Source organism: Schistocerca americana, chromosome 2 (genome assembly GCF_021461395.2).
Source record: "Schistocerca americana isolate TAMUIC-IGC-003095 chromosome 2, iqSchAmer2.1, whole genome shotgun sequence".
Classification (NCBI taxonomy): domain Eukaryota; kingdom Metazoa; phylum Arthropoda; class Insecta; order Orthoptera; family Acrididae; genus Schistocerca; species Schistocerca americana.
The window spans coordinates 532,146,375-532,165,815 of NC_060120.1; the positions used below are offsets into that span (position 1 = coordinate 532,146,375).

The window sequence follows — 19,441 nt, forward strand, 5'->3', positions numbered from 1 at the left end:
TGCTAACTGGAAAGGCTCGAAGAAGTGCAACAAAGGCAGACTATCTTCTCCTTCGCCAACTCGAAGACCCTCTTCGACTGTGTCGCCACGTGATACCTTTGCCCGGCTGCCCTCCATGTTGCCGGTATGTGCCACTTACTGTTTTTCTGCGTTTGACTCCACAGGCCAACAGCACAAGAAAGTCGACGCTTCTGTACACCTCATGGAGCAGGATCCTCCTGCAACTGTGCCCTGTAGCAGTGAGTCTTCACAGGCTGGCTGTTGGCGGGCGCCAAGGTGACACCCCTTCCTTTTTTCCTCATCCTGACTCTCCTCCAATGGAACTTCGTGGCCTTTGATCCAACAAACAGAATTTACGGTTGCTTTTCGAATCACAGCATCCACTTGTACTCTGCCTTCAGGAAACAAAATTATGTCCTCACGACCACTTTGAGCTTTTTCAGTTCTTACTGGTCCGTATTGACCTCCCTGAGGTCGGCATTCCTTCTCTTGGGGAACCGTGCTGCTCATATGGGATTACGTTCGTAGTCAACCCATCTCTCTGACTACCTGTCTTCAAGCAGTTGCAGTTAGCCTTGTCCTTCCTCACTTGACCTTCTTTCTTTGTACCATTTATATACCTCCGTCATTCGATGTCACCAGGGCCGACTTCCTCCAGCTTACTGGGCAGCTACCTCACCCATTTCCTCTGCTCGGTGACTTTAATGTGCACCATCCCCTTTGGGGTTCTCCCAGAACCTGTCAGAGAGGTGCCCTGTTGGCTGACCTTCTTAACCAGCTTAACCTCATCTGCCTTAAACAGGAGTATCCACATTCCTTTCTGGCTCTTTGCACACCTATTTCCATTTGAACTTATCCTTCTGCACTGCCTAGCGTGCCCATCTTATTGAGTAGTCTGTTCTTTCTGACACCTACTGGAGCGACCATTTCCCGTGTGCTATGCAGTACTGATAACCAGGTGGAATATCTTACAAACGTTATTCTTACCACTGCAGAATGTTCCATTCCTCGCACTTGCTCTGTACCACGCCATGTCCCAGTCTCTTGGTTGACTGAGGCAAGCCACGACGCAATTTGCGCGCGGAGTCGCGCTCTCCTTGTTTTTAGCCCTCATCCTACAATGGCAAACTGCATTCATTATGAACAGTTGCGTGCACAGTGTCGTCGCGTTCTTCGGGGTACCAAAAATGCAGCTGGATTTCTTTCACTAGTTCTGTTAACAGTTCCACCCTCTCCTCTGTCGTGTGGGCCAACCTCCGACAGCTCTATGGGACAAAGATCCAGTCCCCAGTTTTTGACATGACAGTAGCAGACGATATCATTGTGGACACCATATTGCTATCGCCAACACCTAGGGCTCCATTCGGCGGAAATTTCGAGCTCTTGCCACTATCACTCTGCCTTCCTCCATCGGAAAAGAGCCGGAGGAGGCTCGGGCGATACCTTTCTCTTCTCAGAATCTTGAGTGCTACAATGCCGCCTGTGCTATGAGGGAGCTAGATCATGCTCTGACTTCAGCCCGCTCCTCCACCCCAGGGCTAGACGCTATTAACATTCAGATGTTGCAGCACCTTTATGCATACAACCTCATCTAGACAGAGGACACGTTTCCTAGACGCTGGCGTGAAGCCACTGTCATACCCATACCTAAGCTTGGTAAAAGCAAACACCTTCCTTCTAGCTAACAACCCATATCTCTCACGAGCAGTGTTTGCAAGGTGATCGAATGTCTGATTCACACCTGGCTGGTATGGTGGTTCAAGCACGCCATTCTGCAGTTGACCATCTCGTCACTTTGTCCACCCATGTCGTGAATGGTTTTCTGCAGAAATCCCAGGCTGTGGCCGTGTTTTTCGATTTGGAGAAAGCCTGTGACACCTGCTGGAGGACTGGTATCCTCTGTTCTCTCTATACGTGAGGCTTCCGTAGCTGCCTGGGCCGTTTCCTTGAGGATTTTTTAAAAGTCTGATTTTTCAAGGTCTGTGTGGGTTTTGCCTTGTCGGACACCTTTATCCAGGAAAACAGTGTGCCTCAGGGTTCCGTCCTGAGCGTCGTCCTCTTTGCTATCGCCATTAACCCTATAATGGCCTGTCTCCAGCCAGACATCTCTGGCTCCCTTTTTGTTGATGATTTTGCCATCTATTGCAGGTCTCCATCGATCTGTCTCATTGAGCGACGTCTTCAGCGATGTCTCGATCGTCTTTACTCATGGACATCGACAATGGCTTTTTTTTTTTTCTACTAACAAAATCGGTTGTATGAATTTCTGGCGGCGCAGTTGGTTTCTTCCACCATCTATATATCTTGGGCTTGTTTCTCTACTACGAAATTCCTGCGGCTCATGCTCGATAGGAAACTCACTTTGTCCTCCCACGCGTCTTACCTGGTAGGCCACTGTACGCGGTCCCTCAGTATCCTACGTGTCCTCAATGGTACTTCCTGGGGTGCAGATCGAACCACCCTCCTGTTTTTTGACATGGAGCTAAATTTGTAATATATTAGTTTTTTGATAAAAGAGACACACTTTATGTAACATTTGCGAATTTATATTACGCAAATAATACAGGACACCATTATTGTGTGTTAATCTTAAATTAATAATCCTTATATTTACGAAAAATATCACAGAAAAGCAGAAACCACTTACTAATATCCAATAAACTTAACTGTTCATTCAAATGCAAAACAAAACACTCAGTTCCCGTAAAGACAAGTTTTAGAACGAAAAAACGTTTGCATCAGGTTTCACCCTAATTCAGGGCGTGGAACATTCCAACTCTTTGGCTTTCATACAGCCTCGCTGCACCGTCCACCCGTAACAGATTTCCTCGATCAACACGTGAAGGAACCATACTTCTGAGTATTGGAGGCGCGACAGATCTGCTTAGGTTTCACCCCGTGTGGAACATATGTGGGATGGTTCCAGTCTGTCGCTGAATGGTTTGGCTGCCCTTCCACTCGGAGCCTTGGCCTTACCTATCAGTCGAGATTGTTGATATCTGAAAGCTCTTTCGCCATCATTTAGGCATTTTTACTGTGTAAGGCGATCATTGTGGCAAATGTGATAGTGTGCAAACTGGTACAATAACGAATCACAAAATCTACTTCTTCGCTAAAACGAGAAAACAAGTCGTCAGAATCATCTGATTTCAACAAGAAACATATAATCCAGGTATGACTGAGCAGGGCGGGCATGGATGTGTGTGATGCCCTTAGGTTAGTTAGGTTTAAGTAGTTCTAGGTTCTAGGGGACTGATGACCTCAGAAGTCCCATAGTCCTCAGAGCCATTTTTTCAGCTCCATGGGAAGCCAATAGTTACTACAGTAAAATCATATCGCGTGCATGTACCAAAATCATGAGAAATATTGGACATAGCAAGCTGTTTTATGTTCGGTTACTTGATGATACAGGAGCAGAAGTAACTAACAGGATAACGTGAGCCACATTTTGAGATTGATGCTAGATTTATGTCATTATTATTTATGTTAAGAAACAGAATAACTAATAAAAACTCGGCCCTGTTCTTTCAACCGATGGTGTTCTTGTCAAGTTCAATACAAAATTTGCAACTTAACCAAAGTTTCTTACCGATTATTTGAGAAGGGACTATTTCGAGAAAGAGCATGCGTCAATCATTTACAAACTGCCAGCAGAACGATATACAGAACTAACGATCTACCTCGCTGACCTCGTACTTGCAGTCAAATTCTGGAACATATGGTCGCTTCAAACATAATGCCTTACCTATAATGAATTCGCGTACTCTGTGAAATCTGGACTCGATAAAAGTAACATACGGAGGAGTCAGACAGTCAAACGTGTAACGGTCTGTTGACATCTGTTTGGACAAGGATGCAGAAGGAACTGTGACGTAGTCTTGGTGAAAGAACAATGTCGACTTTGGCTTCAAATGGTTTCAGGGAATGAGGGAATCCCTAAATTAGGGTGGCATGTCGAGGATCTGATCCCAGTCCTCCCGAATGCAAATCTATTGCCTTAACAACTGCCCCCCCCCCTCTCCACACACCCCGCCCCCCTCTCGGTTAAAGCAATGTACAGGGATAAATAGTAGCATCTCTTTTTTTTATTTTCCAAAAATGCATTGATGATCGCCCCTGAGAGAATTTTCGTGTCATTTATTTTGGATATTGACTTTTGACTGTTATCGCGAATCTTTGAAAAGGCAAAAGGCAGCATGTTACACCGGACGAAAAATCCTTGAGGCGGAGAAGTAATACCGGTGCGCTCAGAGGATTGTGCCACGAAGACTGCTTGTGGTGTTGGATAGAAGCGACTTGCCGACGATGTTGGTTGCAGTCTGATATGTCGCAGATAACGCGGTTATGTTTGAAGAAAATGTTGGTAGAGTTCCTAACATCGACCTGTTGCGAAGGTTGATATAGGCTTTTAAAAGGACCAGAATAACCTTAAACTGTAAATTTCCCGAATCGAAATAATGTTAAGGCTTCTGGCCCTGGGATAAACGAGTCACCACCCAATATATGAGTAATGGTACTAATAATATAAAGCACTGGTAAAAGCAAAGATCACATATTTTCAGTCAGTTGTAGAGCAAATAGACAGGCTTCCGTTCATTAGAAGTGTAAGTGAAAGTTGCAGTCTGATTACTAAACGCTTGTACGACCTAGTACTGCGAAAATGAATTGAATTCTACTGCCAGAAATTTAAAACAAACAAAAATTACATTTCGCGGAAATATGTGTGGAAAACAAGCTATTAAAGGTCGACCAACATTGTTCAGCTGGCCAAATTTACGCCTCTTGTAAGATAAAACATGAACAATAACAGCTCACGAGGTCAATAGGAAGTCGGCTTCGAAGCTTCACCCATGACGGGACCGAATTAAGCTGAAGTATATTGCAGTACACAGAGTACTATCTAACACGCTCTTTAGTGATTTGCAGACTAAATATTTGTGATTTTTCTTTGTTAGAAGCTGAATTCCATTTTGGAGACCTATTTTGGTATAAATATTTCAGATGGTTCTTCTGTATTAGTAGGAGCATTTTTTGCTGACAAAAAGTTTGGATTTTTGTCTGTCATGAGATTGTAGTTCTTCGGAGTGCTGAATTTTAGTTCCATTGCTAGTGATAAAGAATTCAAGGAACATTAAAGGACTTCCCGTGTGAAGTGGAAGAGTGGTAAGGCCTTTTTGTGCAAAGTACCTATGTATCGAGTTACCATAGCTGGACTGCACAGTCTCAAGAGCATGGCCTGCTTTCTCCTCAAGTTATGGTTCCTGTCGTCATACTGAGAGCGAGACAGAGTCTGTACACACAGCTTACACTTTCATATGTGCTCTGTAAGCCATGCCCCCAATGCCGGGAGGCAGCCGTCCGTTAGCGGTGCTGATAACATCTCCCTCGCTTCTACATGGCGAACCCGCATTTCAGTGAGTGCCTTAGTTTCAGTGACTGCAGCTCTGAAGATGATCTTAATTGAAAACGCGAAGAATATTTTTCTTAATTTGCTCAATTCTTGCCACGATGTTGTTTAGACAATTTTATGCAATGAGGCAGTATTATTTCTTAAAAATATGGATAATGGTATTTTCCATTTTTCATTCAAAATAGCAACATCTGCTGTGTTCACCAGTAATAGAATGGTATTGAAAGCAAAATAATAAATAATCACATGTTTCACACCTTCCGTTTTGTTAATTTAGAAAATATTTCGTCTTAATAAAATAGTATAATCGAGTTGCAAGTACTGATCGTTTTGAGTGTTGGAAGATATTGATGCGCGCGCGCGCGCGCGCACACACACACACACACACACACACACACACACACACACACACACTGGTAGAGAGAGAGAGAGAGAGAGAGAGAGAGAGAGAGAGAGAGAGAGAGAGATGCCCGACTCATACAAGTTGGGTTTTGCAATATCTCGTCACCAAAGAAGACACAGTAGATATTCCAGAATCCTAATCAAGAACAACTGCCACAATGAGAAATTAAGAGTAGGTACCCAAGTACACAAATTAGGTTCGTTTCATAGTATGCCTTTGAAATAGCTCTATTTTTAACAGTGATACACAAACGCTCGGCCCGCATCTCGTGGTCGTGCGGTAGCGTTCTCGCTTCCCACGCCCGGGTTCCCGGGTTCGATTCCCGGCGGGGTCAGGGATTTTCTCTGTCTCGTGATGGCTGGGTGTTGTGTGATGTCCTTAGGTTAGTTAGGTTTAAGTAGTTCTAAGTTCTAGGGGACTGATGACCATAGATGTTAAGTCCCATAGTGCTCAGAGCCATTTGAACCACAAACGCTCGTGGCTCCACGAACGAGCCGTACCTAGGAAGTGGAAAATTGCGCAGGTCACACCAGTACACAAGAAAGGTAATGAAATAATCCGCTGGAGCACAGGCCCGTGTCACACATCAATTTTCAATAGGATTTATTGAACGTATTCTGTTTCCGAACAAATTAAAATACCTCGAAGGAAACGATCTGTTTACACACAACCAGCACGGATTCAGAAAATGTCAATCTTGTGAAACCGAACTGGCTTCTTAATCACATGATGTACTGAGTGCTGTTGACGGGGGGTCTAAAGATGATTCTATATCTCTAGATTTCCAGAAGGCTTTTGGCGTCGTTCCTCACTAGCGGCTTCTATTCAGATTGCTTGTCACTGGAGTCTCGTCTCAGCTGTGCGACTAGATTCGTGATTTTCTGTAAGAAACGTCACCGTTCGAAGGAACTGGCTGGGGGTCTCCAGTGAAAGATAAGTTACGTCTTGCGTTCCACAGGAAAGCTTGATAGGCCCTCTGATGTTCTTAATCTATATAAACTATTTAGGAGGCAATCTGAGCAGCTCTTTTTCGAAGAATGTTGTCAGATGATTCTGTCGTTTACCGTCCATTAAACTCATCAGCAGATCAAAATAATTACAGAATAGTTTAGACAAGTTATAGACGTCTTGCGAAAAGTGGCGGTTGACCCTAAACAGCAGTCTTAGTCTGACGCTCGCCTAATGAGTATCAAAGATTGCTTTTTGATGGTAGAATACTTAGAAGATGCAGGTAAAGAAGATGCCAGCGCTACGCTTGTCCGTCCTCTTCTGGAGCACTGTTGCGCGGTATGGGTTCCGTACCAGATAAGACTGGCTGAGTACATCATAAGTTAACAGAAGGGTAGCTTGTTTGTATTATCGCGAAATAGGAAGAGGGTGTTGCGGATATGACACAAAAGTCGGAGTGGCGGTCATTAAAACAAAAGTCTTTACACTAAATTTCAGTGAACAACTTTTTACTCTAAATGCAAAAATATTTTATTGAACCCATCTACATCGGGAGTAATGACCATTACAATAAAATAAGACAAATAATAGCTCGCACGGGAAGACTTAAGCGTTCATTTTTCCTCACGTACTATCGGAAAGTTGAAAGCTCGAGAAATAGTTGAAAGTGGTTCTATGAATCCCATGCTAAACTGTAAACTGTCAATTGTTGAGTAGTTACGCATATTTACACGAAATTCTTCTCCTCTTTGAGCATAAAAATGGTTGAGAAGTAAATATTTTAAAACTATTGGTCAGTTTTAAAATGTCTAGTTGTCTGGTAAAAACTACTTTTAAGGATCTCCCTGTGCTGTTCCTGCAGACCCAAAGAATTTGTCAGTGGTGACAGATGACCCCGACTTGAACGTTTCCGGTCATCTCGTGAAAGTCTTTACTTCCTTGACGTCCAGCTAAACTTCTACCCTTTGTTTTCGTTTCCTATCTTCTTGCTTCTCGCTGAAATGACCTCAAGAGTTCTGTCATCCACATTACCCATTACTCCTCTCTGTACTACCTGTTGTAACACATAAGCGAGTATGTCATTTTCAGTTCATAAACTACTTCCGTTTCCGTAATGAGGACGAAGGTGTGTTCGTTGTGTATGTTCGGATGCGGTGCAATTGCAGTTTAAATCTATTTTATGTTGTGTTAATGATTTTCTGCGTTATATCTGCATCTGTGGAGTTGACATTTTTGACAGTGGTCAAGAAGTTTAGCTTTTCTTGTAACATAATGCCTGGTTATCCGCTTGATCTTTCGTCCAAACGTGACTGTAGCACTTCTAGTCATTGATAGTCATCGTTTAAGTAGCAAGTGGTCCGTTTCATGCACTTTCTTTCAGACTTCACTTGCATAGTATTTATAATGTAATCTTTGCTGTCTCATATCTGTGGTATCCTGGATGTTCCAGTCACGTTTGGAAGTCTGTCCCTCGTATAACGTTTACATTCTGTTTCTTTTGATTTACTTCTATGTCTAAATCCCAAAACTTGGGAGCCAAAGTAGAACCCTGGGGACACCTTTTTTTATTGCTTTCAGCATAACTTTAACTGGGCTAGTAAGTCTGGTACAGCCTATTCCTGCAATAGTGTTCTCAAGTCTTTTACGAAGCAAGATGATCATATTAGCATCGCAGGATCGAGAGCAAGGCAGGATGTGCTAATACAAATATGACAAATATGTAAGTACCATAGGTTAACGCTCCCCGGGTCACACGGATTTTACAACGGGTAATAACGGACATCGCTGCCTAATGGATTCTAAAAATGTACATACTGTAACAATAAACTGAGTGTGGGTTCGGAACGACTTTTTTGTGTACCAGTGAGAAGGAAGATTTTAGTTCTGAATTGTCCTTAATTGCAGTATTGCTCAACCCATTGCGTCTCTTTTGCAGCAGAAATACCTTTCTCCGAGCAGCGCAATTATCGACCATATCTTTCGTGAGCTCGTCTATCGTTACCAAGAACTATGTGAAACGACTGGACTGTCATAATACCTAACGTGGTATCAGAACTTGATGCGAAAGCTGTCTCGTGTTCATATTAGTTATTCATGTAAAGCTGGAGACTTAGAATACAGGCGAAGTTGACGAATTGATTTAGAAGTCGCTGTAAGTACTGCTCATAAACAACGTTCTGATCGCGTTCTTGCCAAAGAAGAACGCTCTTTTTCAATTAGTGGCAAAGATAACAGCAAAGCTGAAGGTAAGTCTCAACTTCGTGGTGACTCGAATGGCGTTAAGAAAGAGACATATTGGACGGAAATTGTTCTCTTTGAATTCCACGCGAGTTGAGAAACGGCATCAAGTTTCAAAACTGTCGATATTGTATACATTTCCGTTGACTTAACAATGCAGTATTACAGCTGTCGTTGAAGTCCAGAACCAGTGTAATGCGCACCTCTTCAGGATACGACTGTGTACAACTACAAAGAGAAATACACCTGTTGGGAGGTAGCCTCCCATAGTTTAATATGTACAGTAGAGCGTCGATTATCCGAAAGTGAGTTGAGTTGAGGCGTGCCGCTCCGCGCAGTTTGAAGGATTGTGCCCCCCCCCCCCCCCCCCCAAGAAGAGCTTCTCACTCTGCAGCCACCTTCTGTTCTCTGTTACTACCACTTGTGTGCTGCTGCGTGAAGAAGTGAACTTGACGATACAAAATGCTTAAACGTAAACGTGTTGTCCTTTCTATGAGGGACAAGTACGAGATTATTAAAAGGTTAGAAGAAGGTGAATCTGCAACCACTTTGTCCAATGAGTACAAGGTGGGGAAGTCGACAATTACGGATATAAAAAAAAAACAAAAGACGAGCATAGCAAATTTTGTAGCTATGCTTGATTCTACTGATGGATCAACAACCCGTAAAACTATGAAGCTCGCCCCTAACACAGATCTAGATGATGCTGTTTACAAGTGGTTTACACAAAAGAGATCGGAAGGAGAACCTATTTCAGGTCCCATTCTGTGTGAGAAGGCAATGCAGTTCAACGAAAAACTTGAGGGCCTTCGAACTTTAAAGCGAGCAATGGCTGGTTAAAACGCTTCAAGTCAAGACACGGCATTCGTGAGAAAAACTGTCGGCTGATTCTTTGAAAGTCAAACTAAGGGACGTATTAAGGAAAGAAGATTATGCTCTCGAAAACTTTTGCAATGCTGATGAAACTGGACTTAACTGGAAAGCTTTACCGAGAAAAACTCTTGTTTCACGTCATGAATTAGCAGCACCTGGTCCTAAAACATGCAAGGACCGTATTACAGCTTTGGCTTGTGCTAATGCTACTGGAAGTCACCGACTGCCTATGTTCGTCATTGGTAAAAGTAAAAAACCGCGTTGTTTCAAGCACGTTAATATGTCAGCCTTGCCTGTTGTGTACACCTCACAGAAGAGTGCCTGGATGGATAATTCGATTTTTATGAAGTGGCTTCTGGAAGTTTTCGTACCCTCTGTAAAAGCTCATCAGCTAAAGAATGGGAAGAGGGAGAAAACACTACTACTCCTTGACAATGCACCAACTCATCCGTCATGTGATATTTTAAACGAAAAAGACGAGCTCATAAAGGTAATATTTTTTCCACCTAACGTAACCTCCTTATTACAGCCCATGGATCAAGGCGTTATTGAGACTTTCAAACGATATTACAGGAAAGAATTGTTGCGTAAGTTATTGTTACAAAGAGAAGAGGATGGAGAAGAAAATCTCTTAAGAAGTCATAAGAATATTGACTTGAAAGACGCGTCCTACATGATCAGCGCACCATAGGATAGCGTAAAGGAAGAGAATTTGAAGAAACCCTGGAATAAAATTTTGGACACAGAAGAAAATTCACAAGGTATGATTGAAAATGACGAACAGAATGAATGTCCGAAATTCTCGCTATGCTAAAAGAAATAGATTGCCACGAATGTGATGAAAAAGACATTCATGAATGAATGAATGAGCGCGACTGCTACGGTCGCAGGTTCGAATCCTGCCTCGGGCATGGATGTGTGTGATGTCCTTAGGTTAGTTAGGTTTAAGTAGTTCTAAGTTCTAGGGGACTGATGACCACAGCTGTTGAGTCCCATAGTGCTCAGAGCCATTTGAAGCCATTTTTTGAATGAATGAATATCGATGATGCAGATTCAGGACACCAAATCATGCAGGACAGCGGGATTGTAAACGTCGTCACTGATAAAGATGACCCCGCCAGCATCTCATCAGTCAGTGCTCCAGAAAGGGAAGATGAAAGTATACCAACAACTTGTGAGGCGTTCACTTGTTTAGATACTGCCTTGCGATGGTTTGATGCCCAAGATGAAAGTGACCAGTTTCAGATATCTGTAATGAAAAAAGTACGTGACTTAGCTGCTCGTAAGCGTGTAGGCTTGCCTAGACAGACCAAAATAAATGATTTTTTTAAACGTTAATTTTGTATACTGTGTGTATTCATGCAAAATGCGTATGTAATATGTATATATTTTTGTTTAATAAACTGTGCCACATACTAATATTCCTACTAAAGTTGCCTTTGTATGTTACTTTGCAATGCTAAAAGAGATGCCTGTTTTTATGAATAAATTTACTGTACAGTACTTCTTTTTGGCAAATAAACATGTACAGTTCGATTATCCGAACAAACCAGTTTTCCGAGCACCCATGTCCCCCAATTACTTCAAATAATCGACGCTCTACTTTTATTCCAATCGTGGCATTGTTGAAGGGCGCACCACTATGAGCGTGTCGGGCGAAAGTTTTGGTAGACGGGAGCTACGCGTGCAAACGCTTTTGGATGCATTTGCACATTTTCAGTCATTTGTGGAGTTTTACCAGCAGTGTTGCATCAGACAAAAAAAATTAATAGATGGTTCAACGTATTTAGCTGAGACCTGCCCGTACACGTCGAAAATACCATGCCGGCCTGACCGCCAGGAAAAGATTTGAGGGGGGGGGGGGGGGGGCATATACGAGAATCATTCCCAAGGACCCTTATAATACAGGTTATCCCATACGCTTAGCACGATATTGATGCTCTTCTTACAATGTGTGGCGCTCTAAAAGTAAAGCGTCGTGAGTGTGAAGGATTATTTTGAACATAGTGATGCTTTACTTGTGCTTTTGATGACCGTAGTGGTACACACATGCTTTACTCCGACCTTCGAGCTAACACTGTTCGGCCAATTGTATGTTGACCTACAGCTCAACTTGGACTTCAAACTATGGAATAGCTTCGCAGTTTTGATATTAATAAGTTGTTATCAAAGGTGAAAGAAGCGGTAAGTGACAGGAACAAATTTCTTCGACCGGCCAACGATTGAATACTGACCCTTTTTATTAATATTTAGACACTTTGTTAATGAGCTACTTTATGGTACTCGAACTCGCTGTCGCCAAGAGGTTACTGAGCTTCTTAATGGCTAACTTAGTACACCGTTGGTTGCACACATTTGTAATTATTTGTAGTGAAATGAAATGAGCGTTTGGCGTCATTGGCCGGGAGGCCCCTTACGGGGCAGGTAGTTATGACTCTTCTGTTCAGTGGAATCATCAGCAAAATGACCTTAGTTCAGCCTATAAGATTTATAAACTTAAACAGAATATGCTTTTTTGAGGAAGGAGTAGGAGGAGACAAGGAGGGAGGAAGTTACGTGATACACGTTCGTTCTACCAGTTATACCATATTTTGAACATCTGCAAAGAAGAAACGGAAGTGGAGCCGGTAGCACCGTTAGATCTATCTGGCAACCGTTAAATGTTATATTGGCGTTTGTTGCTTCAGAAAAACCATATTGACAATATGAATATGCGTTTCGTATTTGTTGATGTTTTATGTAGACTACCATATATCTTGTTTATTATGTTGGTTGTGCAATCGTACCAGATGTATTTGCGAACAGCTCTATACTTACCAGCAGCAAATGTAACGGCAGGTTTCAAAGAATCCTTAATCTGGAGGATCATGGGGAATTGAACACCGCTCCTCCCGCTAAGTTATTTCTGTCGTCAACAAAATCGCCACATAGAAGCGAAAACGTAGACTTGTGCTTTAGTTGTGATGTGATATTTCAATAACCATGCATCCCAAATTTATAGATAACATTTCTAAAATTCGCTTAATAACGTAATCGAGTGTTACGTACTCGTTCTTACTCACCGGAAATGAGTTGTGGGTCGATAGTTTCCTTCCCTGAAATCGTGTCACTGGGCAATCGATAAAATCCGCCCTGTCCATAGTGGCTTGAGCGCATCATTGCTACAAAGGCCCCCGTTACGGCAGATGCGTCATATACACAGCTATTCATATCACTCTTTGTCGCCGGCCGTGCGGTTAAAGGCGCTGCAGTCTGGAACCGCAAGACCGCTACGGTCGCAGGTTCGAATCCTGACTCGGGCATGGATGTTTGTGATGTCCTTAGGTTAGTTAGGTTTAACTAGTTCTAAGTTCTAGGGGACTAATGACCTCAGCAGTTGAGTCCCATAGTGGTCAGAGCCATTTGAACCACTCTTTGTCAGTAAAATTTCACAGAACTTCGATAGCACTAAACAACATGAAACAGTCACTTTTCGCGATTCTTCTGTACATGTGCTGTAGATTATCTGGAATTCAAAACCGCAATGAAACGTTGTACGCTTTTTTTTTTTTTTTTTTTTTTTACTTGTTCGTGTCTGTCACCCAACTTGTTTATCCTTCTGATAGTATATCCTAATCTTAAAAGCTTCTACCTACTTCATTAATTTCGAGTAATTCATTTTACAGCGCTAGTCGTAATTTTTTTTTTGCGCATGCAGAAAACAGAGCAGTCATTAATCCCAATATCATCTAGCCAGTTATGGGAAACCATAGTTCTACATGCAGTTCGAACCACTGCACAACTATGCTGCATAAGTATAATAAAAATATTCATAGAGATAAAATACGTTAATCGAAGACAACGTGAAAGTTACTGTAAATTTTTGTAGCTTCAAATAATGTGGAGTTAATCACACTCTAGAACTTCTTATTTGCACGACCGAATGTCACGGTAGCTATTATCAACATCGTCGTTATAGGGAATGTTTATAATTGCTGTTGATATGGTTTCCGCCGGCACATCATACGTAACAGTGGGTCTACAAAACATATTGTTACACTTCACAGTTCTCGGTGTACTAGTTCCAGTATATATACGAAACTTGACATCGTCTAAGTACTTCAGAGAAGAGCTGGTATTTTAAAGCAATTACATGCAGCCATCCTCAGGTATCTATTTGATTGTGGAAAGTTAAGTTTTCGTGTATTGAAACAGAAACTAAGTAGAAGGCGTCAGCTACTTATAAAGTAGCCAACTTTCTGTTTATATAAATTTTATAAAAAAATTCAGTATCACAACTTTGAAACATCGGCGAATCTTTGTTAAGAACAGCCAGGAATATTTCTCAGGTGAGATCACAAATAGAGTGTTGTGTTGTTTTGGTCTTCAGTCTGAAAACTTCCGCTTAAATTATTAGTGTCAGGATGCTTCTGAAGAAATTGAGAGACCACTGTGGGTGAATTTATCAGTGCGCTATTGTTAGGAGAGGTGTCTACAGTTCAACAGTAATTGATCGGAATAGCGATCGTTTAGTGTAAGTGGCAGGGGACATCTTTACTTTTAGTCAGCAGTCTTATGACTGGTTTGATGCTGCCCGCCACGAATTCTTCTCCTGTGCTAACCTCTTCACCACTGAATACCGCTTGCACCCAATCTTCGCATACAGTTTTTACCCTCTATAGCTTCCTGTAATAAGACGGAATGTGTTCCTTTATGTCCTGTCATCTTGTCCCCTCTTCCCAAATGTTCCTTTCCCGTGTATTCATTGAGGACCACCTCATTTCTTATCAGTCCACCTACTTTTCAACATTCTTCTATAGCACCACGTCTCAAACGCTGAGATTCTCTTCTGCTCCGGTTTTCCCACTGCCATCGTTACGTCAGAGTGCTGGCACGTGCAGAGTGCGCCAGCTTCAATGATTATTTGATATGACCCATGTGCCGCCTTTTCCAGTTACTAAGTTAAATCATCTTGGTCTCTAACCTCCACTAATACTCATCGTGCAATATCGAAGGGGAAAAAAAAGAGGAAATGTTCAAATAGGAGCTTAATGGTTGACGGCGACTAAATTGACAACCCACGCGGGTTCGCGGTTTCGCACATTGTTTAAAAGTGCCGACAGTATTTTTAATGAATATATACAATATTCATGTTACTTGTAGGACGTTACACTTCATGAGTTTTATTTACAAAGGAGAGAAACTATAACCTATCACTTGATATGCAATTTCAACTTCTCGAGGCGTAAAGAATAGTCCATTAAATTTCGGGCATGTAGCCGCGCAAATAAAATTTCCTCCACTGATATTTCGGCCGCATATCGTCCGGCCACCCTCAGAGTGAGTAACCGAAGATACACACGCATATTACTGCCAGACAAGTCAGCTGTGGCCGAACATTGCATTGATACAGGGCAATCAATGAATTACAGTGATGTGAAGATTTTAACACTCACCTCTTCCTTTTGAGAATCTGTCTTCAAGGAAGCTGTAGAGATTAGATTAGCTAATGATTTAATAAATAGAGATAATGGTTTTAATTTGGACAAAGCATGGAATCCGGCTCTTGGGGTAGTTAGACATCAGAGAAGTCGTCGTGGTGTCACCGCCGCCGATCATACATCGATAAGCGAATGGAATCTATGTGCGTCTTCGCCACAGGCGGCGCACGTGGAAGCGTATTCCTTTGCCGCCGACCAACAAGTTTTGATCCGCGCAGTACCGCCGCGGTGGAGCGTATAAGGCCGCGCTTGGCATCTTGTCGTCAGTCTTCTGACTCACTCTGAGGATGGCCGGATGATACGCGGCCGAAATATCATTGGAGGAAATTTTATTTGTGCGGCTGCATGCCCGAAATTTAATGAACTATAACCTATCACTTATTTTAATTCGACGGATTTTAGACCCTAAGCTCAGTCATCAGTTGATACACACACCAAGGGAAAAAGAGACACATCACGAAGGAATTATCTGAATGGCATGGAAATTGGTAGATGTGATGTACATGTACAAATAAATTGTCACTATTTCAGAAAAACTGGATGAAGAGAGAGAGAGAGAGCTTCACCAACTGAGTAAATCAATAACACTTTCGTCCACCTATGCCTCTTATGCAAGCAGTTATGCGAGTTGGCACTGGTTGACAGAGTTGTTGGATGTCCTCCTGAGGGCTATCGTGCCAAATTCTGTGCAATCGGCGCCTTGAATAGTCACAGACCAGAGCTAGTTGGATGGCCCTGCCCGTAATGCTCCAGACGCTCTCAGTTGGGGGGAGATCCGGCGACCCTGCTCGCCAAAGTAGGGTTTGGCAAGCACAAAGACAAGCGGTAGAAACTCTCGCCGTGTGCAGGCGAACTTTCGAAGGGGGACTCATCATTGAAGACAATTCTGCTCCAGTCAGTGAGATTCCAGGCCATAGACTCTCAAAAATATAACTAAGTGGGAGAGGTGAAATGTGTGTTATGACACCCAGTTGTTTTGTTCGATAAAATGAGTGTTTTTATTTTTTTCGTGAATCTGATTTGAAACCAAACAACAAGTCACTATCCTTGTAGGATACTACAATTGAAACATCTGCAGTATGCCATCAGATGGAGATTTTTGTGAAACTTCATTAAAACGTATAGAATTTAGTCCAGATTTATACAAAAAGCGTATTAATCAATAGAATAAATATCAGTATTAACATCAGATTGAGTTAATTTCTCAAGCGACCTCGCTTACTTGTAATTTCTAATCGTGTTTCATAGCTGACTTGATTAAGTTCTTCCCTCTTCGTTGAAGTTCTTGTGTAGCAGAAGCAAACAAAACAGTGTCACCCACAAATCAGAGGTGATTATGATAAGATCCTTTGATGCATAACACACATTCCGCCTTCATTCTAGTAGTGTGTTGTATAAACGTCTTCCTATACTACAGGAAACAACTTTCCTGAAACAGAGCGACCTTCCCTAACGTCCGTTTAATGTTCGTGACATAATTTTTTTTTTCTTTTCGTAGTTTCAAGACTTATTTTGTTTTTATGGACTTGAAAACTTTTTCGAAGGCATTAAATCCCTACACTCATTTTTCTCTCTAAAACTTCAGTTGCAACTTGAAAACTTTGCGTTTGGCTCAAATCTCCGTCCATCCTTTCAGATCTTGCTTGTTCATGATTACCTAAATAGGTTAAGGCGAATGGCGGAACGGTTGCTTTGTAAAGGATATAACCGACTTAGTTTGTGTTCCCTCTCAGAGACCTCATGACAACACAACCTAATTAATTTCCTTCTTTTTCCTTTCTTCCTTGATTAGTCTAATGTTTTTCTGAATGTTCACTGATAATTATATATAAATTTTGTATTACGGTGACATGACTACAGTTCTGTAAGTGCCGTCAGTTCCGTTCCTATAAAATAAAAATTGTTGCTGGTTCTGCGTTTCCAAATATCGAATGTCAGCTTTTTATACAGACATTGTATGAATAATTCTGTATTCTTAATTTTTTCGTGTCTCACTGTTTCGGATATCTGTCACTGGGTGCATTTTCGTTTGGCCGGCCGGAGTGGCCGAGCGGTTAAAGGCGCTACAGTCTGGAACCGCACTGCTGCTACGGTCGCAGGTTCGAATCCTGGCTCGGGCATGGATGTGTGTGATGTCCTTAGGTTAGTTAGGTTTACGTAGTTCTAAGTTCTAGGGGACTTATGACCATAGCAGTTAAGTCCCATAATGCTCAGAGCCATTTGAACCATTTTCGTTTGGCATGTATGTGTCAAATGGTGTGTACTCTTTCTAGACTTTTTTGAGGAAATTCCCTGCAGCCACCATACTTAGCTTTAAACTTCGTACAGACCATTTACAAAAACGAAGACACAAAAGGAAATCTTAACTAACGTCTTCACTAATTAACTCCGGTCTCAAATTCTAAATTTAGTTATTGCTTTCAAATTACAGATTTTTTCCTGCGATTCGATTGATAGGTTTTACACCTCCTCGTGAAGAGCAAGTTCATCAGGACACTGTGTTGGAGAGTAGACTTGCACTATAACGGAGAAGTATTTTTTTGTCCGTGTTTAAAACCATTTTTCCTATTCTGCGAATTTTATTGTATCAGTATTTTTTAAGTTCTGCTGTAAAAGCATTACCGTGTTTTTTTTTTTTCTTTAATAGATATGACTACAGCTCTGTTTGGTCTTTCGTTCTCCATACCTCTGATTCACTGCAGCGGTGCAGTGTATATTAGTCAGTAGTTTAGTTTCCAAGTATAATAGCTATTCTTCCGTCTTAAACATGTGCAGTATATAGTCCTTGAAGATAGTGCTATAGTAGCAGTTGTCACTTCATGCCTCATTGTATTTGGCTTTAACCGTAACTTCGTAAGAAGGGTCAGGACGCTGACGTAAATTGGTATATCGTGTGTTTAATACACTACGTTAATTGCCGCAGACCGCTACTTCCTATATGAGACACGCCTCAAGAGCATCCACTTCACAATTGCTCAGTCGAGCTGGAAGAGAACAGGGCCATCTTTACTGTGTGAAAATAGACGTATTGTCATCTCGTGTGAAAGTACCGAGTGTCGACGAGGTTTTCCATTGATCTGAGTATTCAAATCGAGCAACTTTCGTGCTTGTGGATTCGAATCGCACTTAATGCAGAAACTTCGTACTCTTTGGCAAGGTAATGAATTTCTATTTTCTTATTGTAAGTGAAATAAGTTTACTATAACAACGAAGAAAAGATACTATGACAACGAGGAAAAGATACCTGCCAGCCATGTGATATTTATTTGTTTCGCCAAGTTAAAAACTTATTTATGAAGCTGAAAACTGTCACACACCTTTCGAAACATATTGAGAACAATTATTGAAGTGCTCCATGAACATCCATAATCTCGGATGTAATTAGTTGTCAGTCTTATTTTTCGCACGATGTTAGAATACGCGTAGTATGCATCGAAATTCACCGCCAAGGAACGTGTCATCATAAACATAAAGTAAGTTTGCCTTCCATTGTATATTGGGCGGGAAATATGTGCTTGCAGAAAAATGGCTTGGATCCCAAGGCTTGCTTGTTACAAAGAAGTTTTCTGCTTTCTCTGCTCGTATTATGACTTCCACCGGATGCACGACGAAGGCTTACCGCGACAGGAAGAATATAAGTACGTCTTCAAGAAACACAGAGAAAGATTCTATCAAGAATTGTTCCACACTTTCGATCACATTTTATTTTATGAGTGAAAATACAGAAAAAACACCAAAAACACGTTCTAAACCGAGAAATAAACTCATATCGTCAGTGTTCGTAAACACGCACGCTGATCCCTATTCTTTCTGATCATAATAGTTAATTTTATATAAATTCCTTTTCTTGACAAAGAGTAAAACTGATTGTAAAATGTGAGATTCGAATCCACAAGCACCGAAGGTGTCTGTGCAGACGTTATTCGACCTGGCCAGCGCCTCGATTAAGCACAACTTTCCTCGGCATGTAGAATGTATCAGCGACGAATAGAAATCACTAATTTTTCAACGTCCCAAAATTGAATAGTTTGCGGGCCTGGCATGTATAAATAAAAATCTTTACGGCTGTTTCAACGATTGCTGCTGGCC

At 41.8% G+C, this 19,441-nt stretch overlaps 1 protein-coding gene across 1 annotated transcript in view; it reads left to right on the forward strand.

Moving 5' to 3' along the window:
• Positions 1-19,441, forward strand: part of LOC124594903 (alkyldihydroxyacetonephosphate synthase) — a 246,184-nt gene that overhangs the window by 48,506 nt on the left and 178,237 nt on the right. The gene's annotated exons all lie outside the window — the stretch shown is intronic.